The 25,721-nt window shown below is 33.4% G+C and overlaps 1 protein-coding gene and 1 pseudogene across 1 annotated transcript in view; both read right to left on the bottom strand.

Moving 5' to 3' along the window:
* Positions 1-12,146, bottom strand: part of LOC111155787 — a 164,085-nt pseudogene extending 151,939 nt beyond the window's left edge.
* Positions 1-25,721, bottom strand: part of LOC111153773 (sperm tail PG-rich repeat containing 2) — a 596,073-nt gene that overhangs the window by 207,322 nt on the left and 363,030 nt on the right. The gene's annotated exons all lie outside the window — the stretch shown is intronic.

The following is a 25,721-nucleotide window of genomic DNA, read 5'->3' as shown; positions in this document are numbered from 1 at the left end:
TATATTAATAGTAATAACACATTTAGGAGAAACAGGATGCAACAGAAGAAATTTTAATTTTACTCTCAGCACTGGCACTAACCATTATGACCTAAGGTAAAGTCACTCAATCTCTTTGATCTCAACTGTTCCACCTATATATAATAATAGTCATGAAATATACATTCTCCAAGGTCTATGAAATCTGTTTCTAAGATTTTATGAATTAATTATATTTATAAGCCCAGCAGGAACTTGATGAAAATTCAAGGCCTGCCACCTTTATAAAAGTTCTAGGGCTCTACTGGTCTGGTACAATCAAAGAAAAGTTTAAAAACTCTGCACTCCTTACCATTAAGAAAGATACACTTCATGGCGGGCCTCTTTGAACTTTGGAACAACACATAGTACATTTGAATGTGCTTCCCTATATGGCTTATAAGACTATCTCTTTGAGTGTGCCACGAATAAGAGAAGGCTCTCCAGCTGACACCACAGCAGGAGTTTCTTCTTTGTTTTGTTTAGGTTTGTGTATATATATGTATATCTCCTCCAGTTTCCTTCTAAGTACTCCCTCTGGGGTATCTTCTTTAGACTATGGAGGTTGCAAACTTAAAAGACAACATTGAGGGGCGCCTGGGTGGCTCAGTGGGTTAAAGCCTCTGCCTTCAGCTCAGGTCATGATCCCAGGACCCTGGGATCTGGTACTCTGCTCAGCAGGGAGCCTGCTTCCTCCTCTCTCTCTCTGCCTGCCTCTCTGCCTACTTGTGATTCTCTATCTGTCAAATAAATAAATAAAATCTTAAAAAAAAATTTAAAAAATTAAAAACTAAAAAAAAAAGATAACATTGATCAGACTTCTTTACAGTGGGGCTCTGGATATAAATTGGGTCCTAGAAATTAGAAGCACACATGTGAGATGGTAGGTATATTAAAGTGGAGGCCATTATTTTGTCCTTAGCTCTGCTTGCAAACACAGTTAATATATGAAGTTTCCTGCTGCAATATTCCAAGGTCCACTCAGTAGCTTTATGTATGTTAGGTGGCAATTATGGAGTTAGTGCAGCTTACCTACCAACATTCCAGATCCTGGTCATTAGTTTTATGGATGTGGAGAGAAATGTATGGTAGCAGTCTCAGCATCTCTGGTGGACCATACCATCATGGTCTGCAATTACTTCTGGAAACCCAGACTGGAGTTCCCGCTGTCAAGTTTTCCAACAACATTATTAGCACCTTATTTTCTGTATCAAATTATCTTTTGCCAAAACAAATTTATTTCCTTTTCTACATCTGAACCTGGTATGATATACAAATATTTTAATGCTAAAACTAATAAAATATAGAAAATAGATGAAGGAAGGAAGTAAAGAAAAGAAGGAGGGAGGGGTGAGGGGGGAGATAAAATGCACTAGATTAAAAGGCAGTAAAACCCTAGTCCTGGTTTCAGCACTTCCACTAGCTCATTAGTGTGGCCTTAGACTTTCTAAGACCTTAGTGCCTCAACTATAAAATAAAAGCATTGAAAGATGTATTCTCAAAAGGTTTCCACAAATTCTAAAATTCCATGCCTTGATAAATTAATTAAAGTCTAGTCAGTTGCTGTGTTACCACAAGGATCTTGAATCTTAAAGCAAATGACTTGCTTCCCTTATAACCAGGACAGACAAAAACCTGAATTTTTTTAATTCTCTGATGATTTCTCTCATATCTTAGTAGTTTCATCAGAAAGTAAGAACAAGCAATGTTACTTTGAACAGAGATAATTACTCATATGAACAACTTTCTGATTAGATAGCTATTTTAATTTAAATTCTTAAATTTAGATTAGTAGTTTTCTAATTTCTAATTTCAAAATTAAAAGTGTGAAGTAAATTTTTTCCCTAGAAGTCAATTACTGAAGCATTTTAGTCAATACAAATATTGTCCTAAAGCAATACTCCTCACAGTCAGTCTAGCACTATCTGTTCATAAACCATAAAATGTACTTTGCAACTGAAGATTGTTACCTACTTAGTAAAAATGCTTTAAAGGAACTCTAAATGGTTTGATTTATTGAAGAGTTGAGTAGTCTGACGTGACATTTACTGTTTTTTAATATCTCTACCATTTCCTTGCAGATGATGCAGAACCAATTGTAGCTATTATAACAATTTAATTATGAAAAACAAATGATGATTGGGTTGTAATAACCTGACCAATTTTCTATAGTTTACAAAGCCAGATTTAATGGTGTCTTTAATATTTTTGAGTATGTACCTATAGTCTTCAAAAGATAGTGTGGCAGAGACTGTTAATCAGTTTTAATATCCCAATTTTTAGCTGAGTCCCTCACTGGGGATGTGACCATGTATCTATAAGTATTGGCTATGAACAAGTAAAGAGAACTGTCATCTGTAACTTTGTGTCAAATATGGGGGGGGGTACTGGATACTCTTTCCTTTTCCTCCTTCTGCTATCTGGACCTTAGGTATAATATCTTGAATATCTGTCTTGAACCAGAGAGTAAGGACCACATGGCCAAGGGTTGCTAAGTGTGAGTTGGCTGAAGCTTATATTCCTGGTGACTTCATGGAGCTTCTATCTCAGATCTAGATTGTCTATCTCTTACATGGATGAAAACTGTGTTTGCAAGCAGAGCTAAGGACAAAATAATGGCCTCCACTTCAATATACCTACCATCTCATATGTGTGCTTTTAATTGCTAGGACCCAATTTATATCCAGAACCTCACTATAAAGAAGTCTGATCAATGATCTATGATCATTTTGAGTTACTCCTAATCAACATCGGTATTTTTAAGATTAGGAGGTTCTTTTAGTTCCCATGAAAATTGTACATAGATTCCTTAAAGAATCATGAAAAATCAATATACATATGCCATTATATACTGTTTCTTGGGAAAAACTGTTACTTCTAATTTTTTGTGGCTATTATAATTTATGGGCAGATATAATGAGAGAAAAATAGTAAATGGAAATGCAAGATACTACAGAAAGTATATACTTCAACAAAAATATCCGATTAATTTTAATCATACATTTTTAACATATAATTTGGACCTCGCACTTAGAGTGAATTATTTTTTCCAATTTTCTAACTGGAACCACTATGAAATCATGCCAATAATAAGCATATAGAGCAAATTAACAACTGTACACTAAAGATCTATCTGCTAACATATAGATGAAAAAACTAAAGAAAATCTCCTCGCAAGGAATAAAGTCAACACGGACATTTTTAAATGATTTATATGCAAGTAAAAAAGAATTCAAACTAAATATTTATTAAGAGATTAGGTCATACATTTGAAATGTATTGTTTTTTAATGGTACCTACTAATAATTTTTGTAAGTATAAATAATGTAATCAGCATTTACTGTGTACTGGGCAGCATTACTTTTTTCATTACTCTTAAAATATCCTATCAAATAGATAACATTATCATCCACATTTTAAAGATCAATCTGTGGCTTGGTTCTCAAATTCTCTGGATATGAATGAAATAGGGAGAGGGTAGATGAGCCAGTGGGGATCTTGTGTCTGTCTTACCAGAAGAGTGAACTCCTAATGACTACCTACAAAGACCTTAACAATAACAAGATATATATGGTTTTCTGTTTATGCCTTCCTCACCTCCAAGATCATCTTGCACTTAGCAAATAAATAGTAACTGTAATCAAAACTATAAGAGAACATACATTTTATGTATGGCTTTAATGAATTTACCATATAAAATTCCAATTACTTTAAGAATTTGTAAAAATCTATGATTTGTGATTTTGCTTAAACATATAGTTGCATTACTCATTATTAGGATGTTGGCATCTGCATTTCAATTCAAACTGGTTACTCTCTATTTGCCTCTGCACATGCAGTAACAGTAACTATTATAATTGTATTTCTTGGAGAAATATAGACTCCAATAGAAACCCATGAATGCTGATGGAAGTAAAGTGACAATGTATAAAACACAATTATTTCTAGCTGAAAATATAATTTTAGATAGTATACCAAATGTTGAATTGAGCAATGATTCTGACCTCTTATGTGAATAGGTTCATTTTATATTTTATAGAGAAACAAGAAAAGGAAATTTATTAAAATGTTTCAGGAAATATTCTAGCCAATGCAAAAATAACATTTATAGGAGAAATTATATGCTACGTTAAGAATTAGTGAAGCTTGATTTTATATCCATTTTAGCTGCCCAGAATACAGTAAATTCTGTTTTTTTTTTTAATGAAATGACTGATATCACTAGTTTCTCTGGATATTCCTAAATTGGCATTCTATATTTAGCATTAAATTTTTAGTCTCTTTTTATGGAAAATGGTAGCACATATCCCTTTCTTCTGATTCTAGCGAATTGGAACTGACTGTGTAAGCAGTTCAGCACTTTACAAAAGGCATAACTTTTTTTAAAAATCAAATCAGAAGCCAGACCTTTACTAGTTATCAAGTTCATTTTAGAAAATCAATCTATATATTGAAACAGACTTATATGAGAATTATTCAAGAGAGTGTAGGTATGGTAGAGTTGCGCTAATATTACATATTGAATGTATTTGTTTTGTTTACATTCCTATTTAATTCCTTCTGTAATATAACAACACAACTTCATAGTAATCTTCAGCACCTTAATAATTTAGACCAATTTAGCATTTTCAGACAGTGTTTGTTGCACTAATATCATCAACTTTCTAATTTGAACCAAGAAATTACTGAGTCAAGAACAAATTGAGTCAAATACTATTGTTCTAAATGACCACTGATAATAAAAAGCTAGTTCACACAATATTATAGAAAATGTTCAGGATCAAAACTACCATATCTTTATAATGTAAATATCTGTCTACTTAATGGGCCTTTTCCTATAGCTTAGTGTTAAATGTAGAAAGTTCATTTTACCACATTTCATGAATTATATGTCAGTAAGCTCTCTACCAGGCATCCAAAAGAGCTGCAACTTCAAAATCTATATCATTTATAAAAGTGGCCACAAGAGTCAAAATTACAATCTCAAAAACTGAATAATTAATCTACCTCTATTATCACCATGAATTGATGGATGGAAACTATCTTGAGCATCATTTATTCATGAAGAAATATCAAACAATATTTAGATTTTCTGTTTTGAACTCTGAATTGAATAAATTGAGCATTGGTACTGTTTTTATGCCATTTAATTTTCAACAGATGTTCTGATAATATTTCTGATATTCTGATATTTCTGATGTTCTGATAATATTTATACAAAGAAAGCTTAGAAATTCTATAAGATGCTCCTTTCTCACTGTTGAGATTTTATCTAAGGTTCCTTTAAATTTCTTTCAGATTTAAAATTTTTAATACAAACTTCCACAGAACCTAAAAATATTTACAAAAATTAGATCACAAAGACAATTTTGCAATGTTATGTTTCCAGCTTCCTACAATATTCACCTAGAATATTACTAGGCAATTGTCCAATACAGATATACTTTTCATAGGCACATAGAAAAATCCACAAATCATATCTTATTCTCAATTTTTTGATCCAAATATCTCTCCTTTACTTTCTCACCTTTAGTAAGGTAATGGTTTTTATTTTTTATTTATTTATCTTTTTAAAGATTTTATCCATTCCTCTGGCACAGAGACAGATCACAAGCAGGTAGAGAGGCAGGGAGAAGCAGGCTCCCCGCTGAGCAGAGAGCCCGACGCGGGGCTCGATCCCAGGACCCCGAGACCACGACCCGAGCTGAAGGCAGAGGCCTAAACCACTGAGCCACCCAGGCGCCCCGGTAATGGTTTTTAATAGTAATACTAACAGTTACTATATACTCAGCACGATTCTAAGTACTTTAAGCATATTAACTCAGTGAATTAAAGTTGTAGAATTTAGTAACTACATTAACAAATCACAGCAAACATAGAGAAAGCATTATTACTATTTTTATCATCATTATCAAGTGGGGAAACAGAGGCACAGAAACTTTAACTTGCCTAAAGCCATATAAATTTATGTAGTGAAATATTCAGATTTGTATTCAGGAATTATAGTTTGAGTCCTTGGTGATAATCATGACTCTGTAATGTCCCTTAAACTTACAATAAGAAAAAAAAATTCACAAAGTGGCAACAGACAGTGGCCACAGTAGTGGGGACTATGGCAAAGTGAAGAAAACAAGATTCATTGACAGGGGCAGCTGCTCAGTAGCTCCAGCCAACTGTTGCCATAGAGAAATGTGTTGGATTAGGATTCCATCTTACCCAATTTACAGGCTAATAACTTAGTCAGTTATTATTTCACCATTCTAACAAAAACAATGAGATTTCAGGGTCAGAAATAAAGATCTTTGCTACTCAAGCATAACAACCAGCATAACCATTAGTATATTTGTGTCAGTTCTCCTTCCTGGTCACATTTGAATAGATTTTGGTCCAGATTTAACAGGTGTGGTTTCTAAATGATGCATACAAAACATTATTTACTCTAAAGGAAGCTATTCAGTCACTAAAGATCTCTATTTTATACTCTTATAATTGCATAGATTAGTTGACATTTTCCGGAGAATTGTGTCTCATAAAACAATACATTTCAGACTTATTTGCAATTAGCAACATCGACAGACAGGGTACATCCTGCTATAAAAGCATTCCATAGATAAGGACTCGGCCACTGGTAAATACCACTAGTGTGACTGCAAGGATATCTATTATTAACAAGCTTATAAGGAGATTTGACTAGAAGGAAAATCTTACGATCATAATTAACAGATGCAGAAAAACCATTTACCAAATTTTAACAACCATTCATGAAAAAAAAAACTCTCAACAAGCTAAGAATAAATAGTAAATTCCTCAACTTGATAAAGAATGTCTACAAAAAAAAAAAAAGAAAAGAAAAGAAAAGAAAAAAAACTACAGCCAACATCATACTTAATGGTGAGAAATTAGATGCTTTTTCCTTAAGATCAGGAATTAGAAATTCATGAATGTCCCCACCACCATTCTTATTCATTATTGTACTGGAAGCCCTAGCTAATGCAATTAAAAAAAAAAAAGAAAAGTAAGTAAAGGCATACTGATTCCTAAGGAAGAAATAATGTTGTCTTTGTTGGAGCATAATATAACTGTCTATGTAGAAAATCCAAAAGAATCAACAAAAAATCTTCTGAAAATAGTTAAGTGATTATAGCAAAGATGCAAGACACAAAATTAGTATACAAAAGCCAATTGTTTTCCTATAAACAAAGGGTGAACAACTGGAATTAAAAATTAAAAACAGAATCCTTTTTATATAAACAGCCCAAAATATGAAATAGGTATTATATGTATAAGATCTGTACAAAGAAAACTATAAAATTCTGATGACAGAAATAAAAAATAATATAAATAAATAAGGAAATATTCCAAGTTAATGAACAGAAAGCCCTGATGTTATTAAAATGTCAATTCTTCCAAAATGATTTATAGATTCAATGCATTCTCAATCAAAATCTCAGAAAGTTATTCTGTGGATATCAAAAAACTGATAAAATTTATATGGAAAGGCAAAAGACAAATAGTGTACTGAAGAACAAAATTGTAGGGCTAATACTACCTGACTTCAAGACTTAGTATAATGTTACAATAATCAAGACAATATGATATTGGCAAAAGAACAAATAGATCAATGGACCAGAATACAGAGCCCCCAGATAGACAAATATAGTCTACTGATCTTTGGCAAGAGTAAAGACATTCCAAATCATAAGGAAACAAATGGACAGCAACATGCAAAAAATATATAAATATTTATTATATATATATAATAAATACATAGTATATAAATATATATCAAAATATATATGTGTATAGAGACAGACAGAGGACTTACAACTTGTACAAAGATTAAATCAAAGTGGATCCCACACTTGAATGAAAAACACAAAACTTAACAACTTCTAGAAGATAATACAGGAGAAAAACCTAAAGTGACCCTGTATTTGGTAATAATTTTAGATACATCAATAGTACAATTCATGAAAAAAAAACTGGTAAACTGGATTTCATAAAAATTTAAAAATTCTGCTTTGTGAAAGCTCCTGTTGGAGAATGAAAAGACAAGCCACAGATGGGGGAAATATTTGTAAAACACATCTTATAAAAGACTTCTATCCAAAATGTCAAAGAAAACCAACAATTTTTAAAAATTACAAAATGGGCCAAAGATCTAGAGAGATACTTCACAAAGAGGTACAGATGGGAAATAGGCATATAAATAAACACTCAAAATCATGTCATTAGGAAATTGCGAATGAAAACAATAATGCGACACCACTACACACCTATTAGAATGGCTAAAATCCGAAACAATGACAAAACCAAATGCTGACAAGAATGTGGAGCAACAGGAATTCATTCATTGATCATGGGAATAAAAAATAGTACAGCCACTTTAGAAGTTGGTCTGGCAGTTTTTTACAAAGGTAAATATAGTCTTGCCTTATTATCCAGCAATCATACTTTTATTTACCCATATGAGTTGAAACATTCCACCCAAAATCTATACACAAATGTTTATATCAACTTCATTAATACCTGTCAAAAAAAGCCAAAAAAAAAGTAACCAATATATCCTTTAATAGGAGAATGGATATACTGTGGATAAAGATGAAGTATTATTCAGTGATGAAAATAAATGAGATATCAAGCTATGGAAAGAATGGAGGAATCTAACATGTATATTATTAAGAGAAAGAAGCCAGTCTGAAAAGCTACACACTGTGTGACTCCAAGTATACAACATATCAAAAAGACAAAACTATGGAGAAAATAAAAAGATCAATGAATGTCAGGGAATCAAAGGAAGAGAGGGAGGGATGAATAGGTGTAGCACAGGAATTTTATAAGGCAGTAAAATATTCTGCACAATATCATAACGGTAGTACAGGCTATTAGGCATTTGTAAAAAAAAAAAAGCCCACAGACATGTATGACACAGCACACTGATGTAAACTACGGACTTTAGTTAATAATAACATATCAGTATTGGTCCCTCGGTTATAACATATGTACCACATCTGAAAGATGTTAATAACAGCAAAAACAACAATGTGTGATAGGGGAGAATATATGGGAACTCTCTGAAATTTCAGCACAATTTTTGTGTAAACCTAAACCTGTCCTAAAAAAATAAATCTATTTTTTTAAGACAAAAAACAACACTCTGGTTGATACAGTGCAAAACATACAAAACTTAAGACAGTATTAGATCAAACCATATGAAATTACCAATATTTAACCATCATTGACTTACAAAATTTACAATTTTATATGGTTCAATCTAAATTATAGATGAAGTCAGATCATGAGCATTTTTTGAGAAAAAGAATGGAAGAAAAAAGCATATTATTAATCTCAAATAACAATAGTCAGTACCTAAGCACTCCTTATAAATAAAAATCCACTGAGTGCTCTCATGCTGCAGATACAGTGTCTTTTCTGAAAATCATTAAACTGGATTATTTCAAGTTTTCTTCTCCTTGTAATATTTGTGTATCCTCAAAACAATCTTCTCCTTTATTATTTTTTGCTTTTATCTTATCAAAAACACTGAACTCAAATATCATTGATTTTTGTGTCTCATTCATTTTTTTGCCCCACTCCATAGGACACTAAAAGTTGATTAGAAGTTCTCTGGGCATAGCTGGGCTTGTCAACCTAATCTTACGTCCAGGGTGATGTAGCTAAACATTTCAATAGGAAAACCTTGATGTCAGTACTTCTAAGTTGCATTTGTTTTTCATTTTTCTTCACAATTAATCCATTCCTCAGAGAAAAATCTTACATTCTCTTGCCTGGAAGTTAGACACCTGGATGCCAACTAAGAATTAAGCTAGGAAAAGTCTGATAGTCTCAAGATGCAGCAAATAGTCACTGACTCCCACCCTCTTTTTTTTGTACATAACTCCTCCACTTTTATTTTTGGTGTTGAATCCATTGTTTGCAAAAATATTTTTATTTCTTTGGTGAATTTTAAATCAGAATTTTAAATCACTTATTAGTTAATTAAGAATTTTTTTTCTCCATTAGATGAAACACATCAAGTGGTAAATGCACTGCACTTAGTTTCATAAGTTGATATTTACTTTTTCTCTAAAATTATTTTATATGACTAATTTTCCAAATGGAAATTTCCATTTTCTCTCAAATTACATACTTGACATTTTAATATGCTTTCTAAGTTAAGTCCAGAATAAAGAGAATAAAAATGAAAGCATATATGCAAAGTCTTAAGATCTGGCCTTTTACTTCTGTCTGCCTACGTGGAATGGGAGAGGGATTTGGGGATGAAACTGCTCTGAAAATATCAATAATGACAAAGTCAGAATTGAAAAGGGATCTTCTGAATGATGGATGTTAACTAAACTTATTGTGGTAATGACTTCACAATATATGTAAATCAAACCATCACATTGTACAACTTAAACTTCCACATTGATGTATGTCAATTATTTCTCAATAAAACTGGAAAAGGGGAATTTTTTTTATTTTTCATTATGTTCAGTTAGCCAACATATAGTGCATCATAAGTTTTTGTTGTAGTGTTCAATGATTCATTTGTTGCGTATAACACCCAGTACTCATCCCAGCACATACCTTCCTGACCAGGTGATAGGAATTTTTGAATATTCTATAGCACGTGTTCATCACACACAAAAAAGAATTTGGCTTATGTTCTGAAATTATTTTTTACTAAATCATTGTCTTTTTAATTATACACTTGTATTTTTTAATCCTTCAATTCAATTGTCAACACCTAGAGACTAATCTACTCACGTATCCTTCATAATGCCTAGCTTATTTGTACACTATAGATGTTCAGTGAAAGAATAAAATTAGAGAGCATACTTAATAATTAAATGAGGTAATGTTATAGTACCCTTCAAGTCCCAAAATCTATAATCTAAAAGCAATCTTCAAAAGATATGCACATAACCATGAGGTTTTTCCAGTTAGTAGTCTACTATTTCTGGGTTTAACTTGTAATCTTTATTCAAATATTAGGATATAATTTGAACAAATATTCATTTAAGACCCAAAGGAAGAAACATTTTAATAATTTCCTAAATGTTACTTTAACTAAGTTATGATAATTATGAACTTTGAAAATCTGCTTGCTTATTTGCTACTTGTACCAAGTTATTCAGTAGATTATATAAAATACATTAAGAATTATAAATAGTCATCAAAGATCTTAAATATAATTAAGTTCAATTAGGGCAAGTGCACATCAATAAAATAAATGGAGGAGGAGGAGTTAAGATGGTGGAAGAGTAGGGGGACTCTATGCTTGTTGAACACAGCCAGATAAATATCAAATCATTCTGAATACCCAAGAAATCAATCTGAGGACTGAGAAAACAAACTGCATAGGTAGAGGGAGAAAAACAGCCAAATTCTGGAGGGTAGGAGCTGCAGAGAGTTGATTTGGGAGGGAAAAGAAATGCAGGTGCTTTGGAGGAGAGGGAGCCCTGATCCCAGAGAAAGGAGAAAGACAGAGACAGAGAGAGAGAGGGAGGGAAGGAGTGAGGAAGGAAGAAAGGAAAGAAGAAAGGAAGGAAGGAGAAAGGAGAAAGGAAAGAGGAAGGAAAGGAAAGGAAAGGAAGGGAAGGGAAGGGAATGGAAAGGAAAAAGAAAGAAAGAGAGAGAGAGAGAGAGAATTGCGTAAGAAAAACTCTTCCCCAAAACCATTATCTGGGGAAAGGAAAGGAGCTATTGCAAGTTTTTATAAGCACCAGAGCTCAGAGTCTAAAATCTTAGAAGTCTGCACCATCTCTGGGGTTGTGTCTGGTGGGCTTAGTGGTGCACCTGTGAGGAAAGAAAGCAGAAGCCTGGGAGCAGACAGCATGGTCTGAGGATCCCCTGGGTTGCATGGTGAGAACTCTTGTTGGAGTACATTTGGGAGAGGTGGCATGCCTCTTAGGGGACAAAAGAAAAGACAGGCATCATTGAGTGACCCCATTAATTAGCATAGCTGCAGAGGCATCTGCTGAAGGCACCAACCTGGAAGTCAGCTTTTGGCTGCACCTTACTGTAAACTCTCCCATGGTTGTGTGATTGCTTTTCTGTGGCAAGCCAATACCAGCCACAGTGCAGTGAGACTCCCCTGGAGGATCAGTATGGGTCTGTGCCATGCCCAATCCTAAAATCTGGAGCTTTGAAACCCAGTTGTATGCTTGACATAAAACACAGGAGTACTATGCCCACAGACAGACAGATGGCTCAGACACAGACAAGGTGAAGATAGAGTTCTTACAGAAGCCTGGGACACAAAAGAGGAGACTATTTGTTCTTCTGAGAGGGTTTCCTGAATAGTGGCAGATACAAACTCCCCTTGCCAGGGATGACAGTGCAGTGTGATGCCATTTTCCCATAGCTCATCAACATGGACAGAATTCAGTGGGAAACACAGTGCCTCCAGTGGAGGATAGTACTACTTACACCAAGCCCCATCCCACTCCATCCTGCAGGTGGCTCTTTACAAGGGCAAGTATGTGTGAGAACCAGTGCAACATGCCCTTTCCCCAGAAGAAGAGCACAAACCCCCTACACAATGAAGTCTACTGATCACAGAATGCTGCAAAATTTCAGCTCTAAAAGAGATAGGATCTAGCCTTTTCTATCAAGCAGACCAAAACACACACACACCTAGTTAAAATTTGCCACGCACTAGACCAGGTCCAAATACTCCATACTGCAGGCAAGAAACTCTGCAGAGGACTGATCTGAGGGAAAGAGCAGCAAAACACAACAGCAGAGTACACACAGCATACACCAAAAAAAAAAAAAAAAAAAACCCAAAAAATCTTCCAGAAGCCCCAGGCCCTGGACAGTATGTGACTTCTTCTTAATATAGGCATTATTCTCAAGAGCAAGAAACATAACAGGTTTTCCTTAGACATAGAGAGAGGTCTGGCAAAATGCCAAGATAGAGGATTCCACCCCAAAAGAAAGAACTGGAAGAGGTCACAGCCTGGGATCTAATTAAAACAAATACAAGTAATATGTCTGCACCAGAATGTAAAACAATTATCATCAGGATATTAGCAGGCTTGAAAAAAGCATAGAAGAAACCAGAAAAACCTTTGATGCAGAGTTAAGAAGCCTAAAATCTAATTGGGCTAAAATTAAAAAAAAAAAAATTCTATAACAGAGATGCAAAACTGATTAGATGTACTGACAACAAGGGTGATTGAAGGAGAGGAATGGATTAGTGATAAGGGATAATTAGATGATAATTGGTGATAATCAGAAGATAAAATTATGGAAAATAATGAAGCTGAAAAGAAGAGGGAAAGAAAACTACTAAATCATGAATGTAGACTTGGGGAACTCAGTGACTCCATAAAGCATAATAACATTCATATCATAGGAGTCCCAGAATAAGAGAGGGGAAAAGGGGTAGAAGGTTTATTAGAGTAAATTATAGCTGAAAACTTCCCTAATCTGGGGGAGGAAACAGACATCAAAATCCAAGAGGCACAGAGAACTCCCAACAAAATCAACAAAAGCCAGCCAACACCAAGACAAATCATAGTCAAATTCACAAAATACACATACAAGGAAAGAATCCTGAAAGCAGCAAGGGGAAAAAAGTCTTTAACTGACAAGGAAAGACAGGTCAGGTTTGCAGCAGATCTGTCCACAAAACGTTGGCTGGCTAAAGGATAGTGGCATGGTATATTTAACATGCTGAATGGGAAAAATATGCAGCAAAGAATATTTTATCCAGCAAGGTTACCATTCAGAATAGAAGAAGAGATAAAGAGTTTCCCAAACAAAAACTAAAGGAGTTCATGACCACTAAACCAGCCCTGTAAGAAATATTAAAGGGGATCCTTGAGTGGGAAAGAAAGATCAAAGCAACAAAGACTAGGAAGGACCAGAGAACATCACCAGAAACACCAACTCTACATGTAGCACAAGGACACTAAATTTACATCTATCAATAATCACTCTGAATGTAAATGGACTAAATGTTCCAATTGAAAGACATAGGGTATCAGAAAGGATTAAAAAAAAAAAAAACCATCTATATGCCGCCTTCAAGAGACTCAGTTAAGAACTAAGGACACCTTCTGATTGAAAGTGAGAGGATGGAGAACCATCTATCATGCTAAAGGACATCAAAGGAAAGTGAGAGTAGTTATACTACTCATAGTTACACTACTCTCGCTTAAATAATACATAAATAAGACACATACATAAATAAGACAAACCATATTATATAAACCAGAGACTGGAACAAGAGATGAATAAGGCATTATATCAGAAAGAGGTCTATCCATCAAGAAGATTGAATGATTGTAAATATTTATGCCCCTAGCTTTGGAGCACCCAAATATATATCTCAAATAAATAACAAACATAAAGAAACTCATTGATAATAATACAATAACAGTAAGGGATTTTAACACCCAACTTAGAACAATGGAGAGATCATCTAAGTAGAAGATCAGCAAGGAAACAATGGCTTTGAAAGACACACTGAACCAGATGGACTTAACGGATATATTCAGGACATTTCATTGTAAAGCAGCAGAAAACACATTCTTTTCAAGTACACATAAGACATTCTCTAAATAGATCACATACTGGGTCAAAATTCACTTCAACAAGGACAAAAGATCTAGCTGATGCAGTGCATATTTTCAGACCACAGTACTTTGAAACTTAAAGTCAACCACAAGAAAAAATTTGGAAAGACCACAAATACATGGAGGTTAAAGAACATTCTACTAAAGAATGAATGGACTAACCAGGAAATTAAGGAAGAAATTTTAAAAAATAGATGGAAGCAAATGAGAATGAAAGCAAGACAGTCTAGAACCTTTGGGATGCAGCAAAGGTGGTTATAATGGAACATATACAACAACACAGGCCTACCTCAAGAAGCAAAGCCTAGAAAAGGAACAACAAATAAAGCCTAAAGCCCGCAGAAGAACAGAAATAATAAAGGTTAGAGCAGAAATAAATTATACAGAAACAAACAAAAAACAAACAACTCGAATAGACTATAGTAACAAAACTAAGAGCTCATTCTTTAAAAGAAAAACCCCTAGCCAGACTTTTCAAAAAGAAAAGAGGAAAGATCCAAATAAATCAAATCACAAATCAGAGAAGAGAAATAACAACCAACAGCACAGAAATACAATTATAAGAGAACATTATAAAAAACTATCAGCCAACAAATTGGACAACCTAGAAGAAATGGACACATTTCTAGAAACATATAAAATACCAAAACTGAAACAGGAAGAAATTGAAAATTTGAAAAGATCCATAACCAGCAAAGAATTTGAATCACTAATCAAAAAACTCCCAAAAAAACAAAAAGTCAGGACCAGTTTGCTTCATAGGTGAATTCTACCAAATATTTAAAGAAAAGTTAATACCTATTCTTCTCAATATATTTTTAAAAAGGAGAAAAGGATGGAAAACTTCCAAATTAATTCTATGAAACCAGCATTACTCTGATACCAAAACCAGATAAAAACTCTACTAAAAAGGAGAACTATAGGTCAATATCCCTGACAGACATGGATGCAAAAATTCTCAATAAGATACTAGCAAACCAAATTCAACAGTATATTAAAAGAATTATCCACCATGATCAAGTGGGACTTATTCCTGGGCTGCAGTTCAATATTCACAAATCAATCAACATGTTATATCACATTAATAAAAGAAAGGATGGAAACCATATGATCCTCTCAACAGATGCAGAAAAAGCATTTGATAAAATACAGTATACATTCTTGAAAACCCTTAGTGAAGTAGGGATGGGGGAACATATCTCAGCATAATAAAGTCCATGTATGAAAGCTAATACTGGGGCGCCTGAGTGGCTCAATGGGTTAAAGCCTCTGCCTTCGGCTCAGGTCATGATCCCAGGGTCCTGGGATTGAGCCCCACATTGGGCTCTCTGCTCGGCGGGGAGCCTGTTTCCCCCCTCTCTCTCTGTGCCTGCCTCTCTGCCTACTTGTGATCTCTGTCAAATAAATACATAAAATTAAAAAAAAAAAAAAGAAAGAAAGCTAATATCATCCTTAATGAGGAAAAACAGAGAGCTTTTCCTCTACAGTCAGGAAGAAGACAGGGATGTCTATTCTCACTATTGTTACTTAGCATAGTACTGGAAGTCCTTGCCTCAGCAATCAGACAACAAAAAGAAATAAAAGGCATCCAAACTGGCAATAAAGAAGTTAAACTTTTACTATTTGCGAACTACATAATACTCTATGTAGAAAACCTGAAAGACCCAACCAAAAAACTGCTAGAAGTAATACATGAATTCAGAAAAGTCACAGGATATAAAATCAATGTACAGAAATTGGTTGCATATCTATACACCAATAATGAAGCAGCAGAAAAATAAATCAAGGAATCAAACCCATTTACAACTACACCAAAAACTGTAAGATACCTAGGAATAAACCTAACATAGGAGGTAAAAGATCTGTACTCTAAAAACTATAGAACATGTATGAAAGAAATTGAAGAGGATAAAAAGAAGCAGAAAAACATTCCATGCTCATGGATTGAAGAACATTGTTAAAATGTCTATACTACCAAAGCTATCTGCATATTTAATGCAATCTGCATATTTAATGCAATACGTCCAGCCTTTTTCACAGACCTAGAATAAACTATCCTAAAAATTTATATGGAACAACAAAAGACCCCACGTAGCCAAAACAATCCTGAAAAAGAAAACCAAAGCTGGAAGCTTCATGGTTCAGGACTTCAAGACATATTACAAAAACATAGGCATGAAGACAGCATGATATTGGCACAAAAACAGACACACAGATCAATGGAACATTATAGAAAACCTAGAAATGGACCCATAACTATATGGTCAACAGTCTTTGACAAAGAAAGAAAAAATATTCAATGGAAAAAATGTCTCTTCAACAAGTGGATGTTGGGAAAACTGGACAGTGACATATAGAAGAATGAAACTGAATCCACTTTCTTATACCATACATAAAAATAAATTCAAAAGGATGAAAGACCTGTCAGACAGGAATCCATCAAAATCCTAGAGAACACAAGCAACAACCTCTTTGACCTCAGTCAAAGCTACTCCTTACTAGACAAGTCTCTAGAGGTAAGGGAAACAAAAGCAAAAATGAACTATTGTGACTTCATCAAGATAAAAAGCTTCTGCACAGCAAAGGAAACAACTGACAATACTAAAAGGCAACCAATGGAATGGCAGAAGATATCTGCAAATGTCATATCTGATAAAGGGTTAGTATCCATTATCTATAAAGAACCTATCAAACACAACATGCCAAAAATAAATAATTCAGTTAAGAAATGGGCAGAAGACATGAACAGACATTTCTCCAAAGAGGACATACAGATGGCTAACAGACACATGAAAAGATGCTCAACATCACTCATGATCAGGGAAATACAAATCAAAACTACAATGAGATACCACCTCACACCCGTCAGAAAGGCTAAAATTAACAACACAGGAAACAACAGATGTTGGTGAGGGTGGGTAGAAAAGGGAACCCTCTTATACTGTTGGTGAGAATGCAAACTGGTGCAGCTATTCTGGATAACAGTATGGAGATTCCTCAAATATTTAAAAATAGAACTACCTTATGACCCAGCAATTGTACTACTAGGTATTTAGCCAAGGAATGTAAAAATACAGATTCAAAGGAGCACATGCACCCTGATATTTATATCAATATATTAACCACAGCCAAACTATGGAAAAAGCACAAGTGTCCATCAACTGATGAATGGAAAAAGAAGATACTGTAGAGATAAACAACAGAATATTACTCAGCCATCAAAAAGAATGAAATCTTGCCATTTGCAAGGACATGGATAGAGCTACAGTATATTATGCTAAATGAAATAAGTGAAATAAGTCAGAGAAAGACAAATATCATATGATTTCATTCATATGTGGAATTTAAGAAGCAAAAGAGATGAATAAAGAGGAAGGGGGGGAAGAGAGGAAAGCAAACCATAAGAGACTCTTCCATCCAAGTACTAACCAGGCCCGACCCTGCTTAGCTTCCGAGATCAGACGAGATCGGGCGCGTTCAGGGTGGTATGGCCGTAGACTAAGAAGCAAAAGAGATGAATAAAGAGGAAGGGGGGGAAGAGAGGAAAGCAAACCATAAGAGACTCTTAACTATAGAGAACAAACTGATGTTTGATAGAGGGAGTTGAGTGGGGGATGGGCTAAATGGGTGATGGGGATTAAGGGGTACACTTGTGATGAGCACTAGGGATTATATATAAGTGATGAATCACTAAATTCTACTCCTGAAACTAGTATTACACTATATGTTAACTAACTAGAATTTAAATAAAAACTTGGAAAAGAGGAGCTACTCTATGCAAAAATGCATTTTCAGTAATTATTTTTAAGGTCATTTACAGATAAAAGAAGTAGTCAATTGGTCAATCAGCAGATTTTTTGAGAGTTTTAAATGTGCAAGTAAAAGAGATAGCTAAAATCACTGGTAATAAAGCTCTGGATTGCATTTTTTAAAAAAGAAAAGAAACATATAAACAAAAATGCTATATTTCTTTTTTTTTTTTTTTTAAGATTTTTATTTTATTTTATTTGACAGAGAGAAATCACAAGTAAGCAGAGAGGCAGGCAGAGAGAGAGGAGGAAGCAGGCTCCCCGCTGAGCAGAAAGCCCGATGCGGGGCTTGAACCCAGGACCTGGGATCATGACCTGAGCCGAAGGCAGCGGCTTAACCCACTGAGCCACCCAGGTGCCCCTATATTTCTAAAATAAAATAATTCAGAGTTTCTTGAAAATGACAATGATGCCAAGGTTTTTAATAAGACAAAATAAAATCTTACATATGTCTAATGGGTATCAGATTACCTAAAAAAGCAGACTACATATCTCCCTGATCTTTTGGCAGTTAACTGAAATTATTAAATATATTGAAATGAAGGTAGTAATACTCTTACAAATAAGTGAAAATAGTAAGGTCTTAATATTACAGGATAAATTGGAACCACGTTTACTAATTTAACAAATAATTATTAAGTATTATACACTAGGAAATCTAATCTAAAATCTTCACTCTGAATAGAGATCAAAAATCAGATACATATGATTTCTAGAGATTGATGAAAACAAATTTATCAATCTTATCAACTCATCTATTTTCTGCTATGGAAATAAAACATTATTTTAAAGGTTGACTATTTATCCAGCAGTGGAGAATATACTCCAAAAGGAGCTAAATAAATAGCTTTCACATGCAACTGAATAGACTGTCTGATGTTGGTTTTACTTTCCCAGTCAACCTTTTAGCCACCCCAAAGGAAATAATACAAGATTGAGAGCATAGCATCTGAGGATTTGAAATAAGTGACATGGAATTTTTGTATTCATAAAAAGCTACATTCCCATCTTCCTTCCTCTTATCAAGAAACATAAATATTTTGACCAAATATAAAGCAGTGTGTGTCTCACATAGAAAAAGATGCTATTTAAAACTATCCTTTATATATGAAAACATACACATTGGAGATTTACTTCTTTCTCCCCTACTCTCCCTCAAATGCAAATGTTTATTTATTATTGCACGGGAAAATGTTACAATTATTGAAGGTGGTTGTGATACTTGTGATTTTATATACAAAAACAATTAGTAACTTCCAAACACAAAAGTAAATAGTTTATATGAATAATAAACAGTGCACTTGCTAGAAAAGTTTAGGAATACTTTTTTTTTTCCTTTTTAGAACAAAAAATGAAAATCTAGTAATACAAGGCACAGTAACAGACAAGAAAAATTGGAAATTTCTTCTGGGTATTATTTTAAGCAAAAAAAAAAAAAATTGTGGGGAAAGAAGACATATATAGTACTGGAATTTTCTCTCCATATGAAATTTTATAGTATTGAAGTTTACAATCTGGATTCTCTTTTTTATTTAGGAATTCTTCGGTTTTAATGAAAATAAGTTAAAATAATATCCAGAAGAAATTTTCAATTTTTCTGTTGTCTTACAATTGGAAATATTTTCTCTAAAATCCTCATTAACATATCAGGGTTTGAGGGGGCTTAAAACTAGTTTTACATTTCAAGGACATTTAAATCAATAAAGCAGTTTCTTAAGCAATAGTACTGAACAGCACTTTTTAAATATAGCTTCCAATAATAAAGAATACAAAAAGGCATTTTACTTTTACAAGGTGAATACTATCCTCCCCCTTTTCCCTTGTAAATTAGAGTAATTGATTTTTTTTTAACATTTTACTGACAACAGCTTTTCAGAATGAAATATATTTTAGACTCATGATAATTAAGTTTGAGCTACCATATCAGATTCAACTATAAAGAAATTAATGCTTTCCAGGACACAAAGTGGACTATCTTATAAGATTTTAAGAGCATTGTTACAGAAAATAGCCAGGAAGTGGCCTGTTCTAGTCCTCAAGGCAAAAATATGAATCTATTTGGGCAAGTCAGAACTATATAAGATGCACCAAGAATAGTCAATAGGTGGTACTACTTATATAAAAATCAAAGACTATTCTTGATCCCTGATGTGTAATTAATATACAAATATATGAATGGTCTGTTCCAATGTTCTTAATCAATGTGAGGAAACCAATCATTTAACATTTCTCTCTATAAAATATCTAGTGAGCAAAGAGCTAACACTGAAGGAAGAGATTTTAGGGTACCATAGCTTGTATAAGCAAACCTGGCTAAAAATAAGTGGCACTAGCTTATAAATGTGACTATTAATTTATATGATTCCTTTGATATTTCTTTCTTCCAACTTCTTCTAGAACTAAGAAAAAAAAAGGTGCTAAGAAAGAAAAAGAAACATCAAAGAAAATAATGTAACTTGGGACTCTAAAAAACTGTGAATAAAAGATATATATTTTTGTAGTACCCTCTGTTTTTCAAAAGTAGAGCCATTGAACACCAGCAATAAACAGGTCAATATCAATAGCCTCAGGAATGACTAGGTCAACATCAATGACAGAATGAGTGAAGATAAAACATTACTGCACCAAGTGCCAATATCCAGTCAGACTGTAATTAGTGCAGCAAGTCCAAGGGAAGGAATACACTGAGCCTTGAGGGGCATCATCCTTGGAACTGGGTGGTATTAGAAGAAAAAGAGGGCCAGAGGGTGTATTTTTTGGCATTTGTCAATAAATTATTTTTTGACTGTCAAAGAGAATATGAGATTTATCTCTTTCTTTCTTAAAGAAGAAAATAGTTGATATCTCTAGTGATTTTATTGTTGAGAATTCAAAACAAAGTCTACTTTCCTTACTAATTTACTGATTCTCCTCTAACAATGATTCTAATCCACAATTAAACCTCAACTTACAAACAAGATGTTATGGCCTGGTAAACTAATGTTTATATTTTAGGAAAAGATGAAAATAAAAATATGATTTATTATGATAACTAGAGATAAAAACTTGGTAACTATTTATAAAATATCCTTTCCTTGGTTATAAACATTGTTAATTATAAAGAAGTTAAAACTGAAATACTATTTTGAATAAATAATAAAACTTCTACATTGCAATCAGAGCAGAGTAGAAAAATACATAACTTTCATTTTGGTAAGAGTTTTTCCTGATTTCTAGATCAAACTCAAATTATGTCTTAAGTAAAAGTACTTTTTGGTAATAAAAATAGTGATAGCTTAGATCATTTTTAGTATATTGAGACATCAAAAAATTAAATATATTTCAGTGTAACCCATTAAAATAACACTATTTCAAGTTAAAAATAGGTTAAATGGATATGAAACTGGTTTCTTCCCACTCTATTTTTTATATTGTTGCATTCAAATCATCACCCAACGCCATTGCAAAAATCATGTATTTCACTCATCTTTTAAACTATTGTACTCCATTCTCTACATAAAATATCACATATAACTTTCCCAATTTTATAAACATTTTAGATAGATAATTCTACAAATAATTTCACTGTAAATCAAATATACATACACAGGAAAGTAATGACTTAGTACCTAAAGAGGTTTGCAGTTATGGCAATTAGCATGGCCAGAGCTTGATTCTTTTCTTGACAGCATCACCTCATGTGGGAATGATTCTGTTCTTTCTCTGAATTATTAATAGTTAAAGGTATTCTTTTGGTAAAAAGAAGTGATTCTTAAACTTTTTATTTTCGTGGTGATGGAGGGGAGTTAGTTACCTTTGAGAGTATTAGGGAAACCATACACAGGAAATTACACAAGTGTATGAGCACACAAGATTCTACTTCTTTTAAAGGGTTTATGGACTCCATGAAAAGGATTCATAATATATAATCAGCAAGACAACTTTCTAGGCTGAAACCAGTCTTTAAAGTCCAAAGATTTCATCCTTATTCCAATGCAATAACTAGTAACATGATTAACCTGGAATCCTTTCAGGATATTATTAGAATAGACCTCTGACAGGCATCTCAAGGCCTAATATGATAAGCTGAAAATAGATTTCCCAGGAAAGACCTTAACAAGTCTCCTCAAATTTACTAACTTAGGAAGTTCCAAGGAATATCAAGAGCTGTGTAAGCAGAAATGAAAGGAGAAAATCAAACTAAGGATGAAGTCCATGGAGAGTCAGAGAAGTTTTATAGGGAATGACAAATGACAGGTATCTTTTAAGCATTCATTTTGGAGTTTTAAGTAATGTGCCATGACTTTCAGAATTGAAGTGCAAAACTGATTTCTAAAAGCAAAAATTTAAATTGCATTTCCAAAGGATATGAAAAACTATCCCACAAACTTTGAAACTGAAGTATAAAAGGGTTTTTTTTTTAAGTAGAAGTTTAAAATAAATATAATTTAGAACTACTACCAAATATTTTCTGCAAAGATAATAGGAGCATTTGGAAATAAACTTGGGAACTGTCTTTGATTCAAAAAACTATATAATTTCAATCAACCCTTAGCATGCTTTATTAGCAATTTATCCAGAAAAAAAGGGAAAAATAATATTTTAAAATACTAAAAAATTAAAAAATGGATTTTGCTTAATTTATATCAATATGCTATATTATAACTCTACTCAGAATCTTGAGTGTCTACACCATAGTTGAGAGAACAAAAACTCTGCATATTGATTAATGTATTTTGTGATCTAACATTTTCTACATGTCTAATGCCATGCCATTCATTTTATGTTATAGCAGTTCAGACTTAATAAAATCTTGCCAAGGATATTTTATTCTCTAGTGTATCTTGGAGTTTGAATATATTGTTCCTTTGGCCTAGAATATGTTCCCTTGGCTTGTCCAAGCAGAAAATTCCCATTATTCTCATATTTCAAATAAAATGCCTTGTGAAGATTGCCTGATTCGGTTGACTTATAGATTCCTACTCCACATTTTGGTACATTTTACTTAATATAATAATTATTTTATTGTAATTAAAATAGTTACATATTTTTCTCTTTAACAGATTGCTACATATTTGAGAACAAAGATTTTTTTTCTTAATTTTGGATTCTCAGAGCCTACACCAGACTGGGTTCATATCTGTACACTAAAAATAAATGAGGGTAGCCATAAAACAAAAGTAATAATAACAGTAATTACACGTATGGATCCAACTGTCAGTACTGCAAAATATAATAATAATAAAGAAAAACAAAACACTTTTTGGCACATTTTTTGTACTGTATTTGTAGATTTTTATCCTTCTATCTGAGTTATTAAATGACTGAAGTGAGATTTAGAACAAGTTTTCTCTTAATGCAATGAACCTACCTTTTCTCTACAGCTGTGACTTTTTTTTTTAATTTTATTTATTTGAGAGAGAAAGAGAGTGAGAGAGAGCATGAGAGAGAAGAAGGTCAGAGGGAGAAGCAGACTCCCCATGGAGCTGGGAGCCCGATGCGGGACTCTGTCCCAGGAATCCAGGATCATGACCTGAGCCGAAGGCAGTCGCTTAACCAACTGAGCCACCCAGGCGCCCTACAACTGTGACTTTAAATTTTGTTTTTAACTTTAGGTCATGGAACTCTTTCTCTAATGTACTTTTATGCAAATGTATAATTTATGATGCATAAAAAATGGAGTTATTCCAGTTGAAGCAGAAAATAGAAGTCTAAGTACTTATATACTTGGAATCCTTTTATCTGTTGTAAAGTGGCCTTTTGGAACGAATATAGACACTCTTACACTCTAGAAAATTTTTTGATATTTCTGATCTTATACTGCCTATTCCATTTTAGTTACTGTCAAGATTATGTGTAGATAATTTTCTATATTAAAAAATAATTTGGACCATGGTATCAAAAGCAGTTATTCTCAACTCTCTTCTATAATATCTACAAAGTCTCACCAAAACTTAAGAAATTTCTCATAATAATAAAAGCTTCATTTGTCAGGATCCGAGACAAGTATATATTAATATCAAGCTGAATGGAGCTCATCTGAGATTAATATTGATATCTAACATACATTTTGTCAAGTAATAATGAACAAAATCTAGTGACTTGGAGATATCGTCTCTCCTCAAATCTCATACCTCCTAGTTGAACTTGCAATTATGAGGCTCAAATGGTAAATTTCTGAATCTCCCTTCCATTGTACTTATGCTCCTTTTGAGAAGTTCAAAGAACTGTTCTTTATTACATTAGTAAATAAAAACAAAACACCAAAACAAAACAAAAAATGCACTAAAATATAAGAAGCCTAGGAGTTAGTGAAAACAAAGACAACATTTAATCTAGAACACAACTAATTGTCAGAGCCTCTCTTCCCAGCTAAGTGCAGAGCAAACAGGCTAAAAACCTCAGATCCTAATTTATCCCTAAGGAAGGAAAGAGTTAGTACATCTAATGATTCAGCTTCTCTGGGGACTGCCTGAGGAACTTGCATCTGTCTCATTTATCTCCACACACTGATAGAATCCAGCATACTCTAGATGTTTGTAGGCTGCTAAGAAGAAAGGAAGCAGGTTGAACTAGCACAAAGGTTGAGAGGTGTCTTCACAATCTCTGGTTGCACTTATTGGTAAGGGTCTTGCCCTATATGAGGTCAGTAATGAAGACTAGGAGAGGTAGCTGTTATATTTAACGTACAAGCATCAAAACAGAGAATCAAGGAAAACGAAGAAACAGAGAAACACGTTCCAAGTAAAGGAACAAGATAAACCTCTTTTCCTAACGAAATGGAGATATATGAGTTGCCTGTCAGACTATTCAAAATAACCAATGTAAAGATGCTCATCAAGGTTAGAAGAATGCAAGAATGAAGTGAGAATTTCAACAAAGAGAAAAATATCAAAAAGTAACAAACAGAATCATACAGTTACAGGTAAAATTGAACGGAAAAAAATGCATTAGAGGATTTCAATATCATACTAGATCAAACAGAAGATAGGAATACAAATGCAAAGACAAGTCATTCACAATTATTCAGTCAGAAGAGCAAAAAGAAAAAGGAAAAATAATGAATAAAGCTTAAGGGCCCATGAAACATCTGCAAATGAATCAATAAAGGCCTTATAGGAGTTCCACAAGGAGAAGACAGAGAAGGGACCAGATAAATTTTTCAAAGAAAAAGTGACTAAAAATGTCCCAGTTCTGGGGAAGGAAATGGAGATCAGATTAAGGAAGCCCAAAAGATCCCTCTGAAAAATGGATACAAAACATCTGCAAGATATATTATAATCAACTCATCAGAAGTCAAACACAAAGAGAGAATTTTGAAAGC

This window comes from Enhydra lutris, unplaced genomic scaffold (genome assembly GCF_002288905.1).
Source record: "Enhydra lutris kenyoni isolate GAN:26980312 unplaced genomic scaffold, ASM228890v2 scaffoldscaffold3, whole genome shotgun sequence".
NCBI lineage: Eukaryota > Metazoa > Chordata > Mammalia > Carnivora > Mustelidae > Enhydra > Enhydra lutris.
Note: the sequence above shows the minus strand (reverse complement) of the source record. Positions and strands in the feature narration are given on the sequence as shown.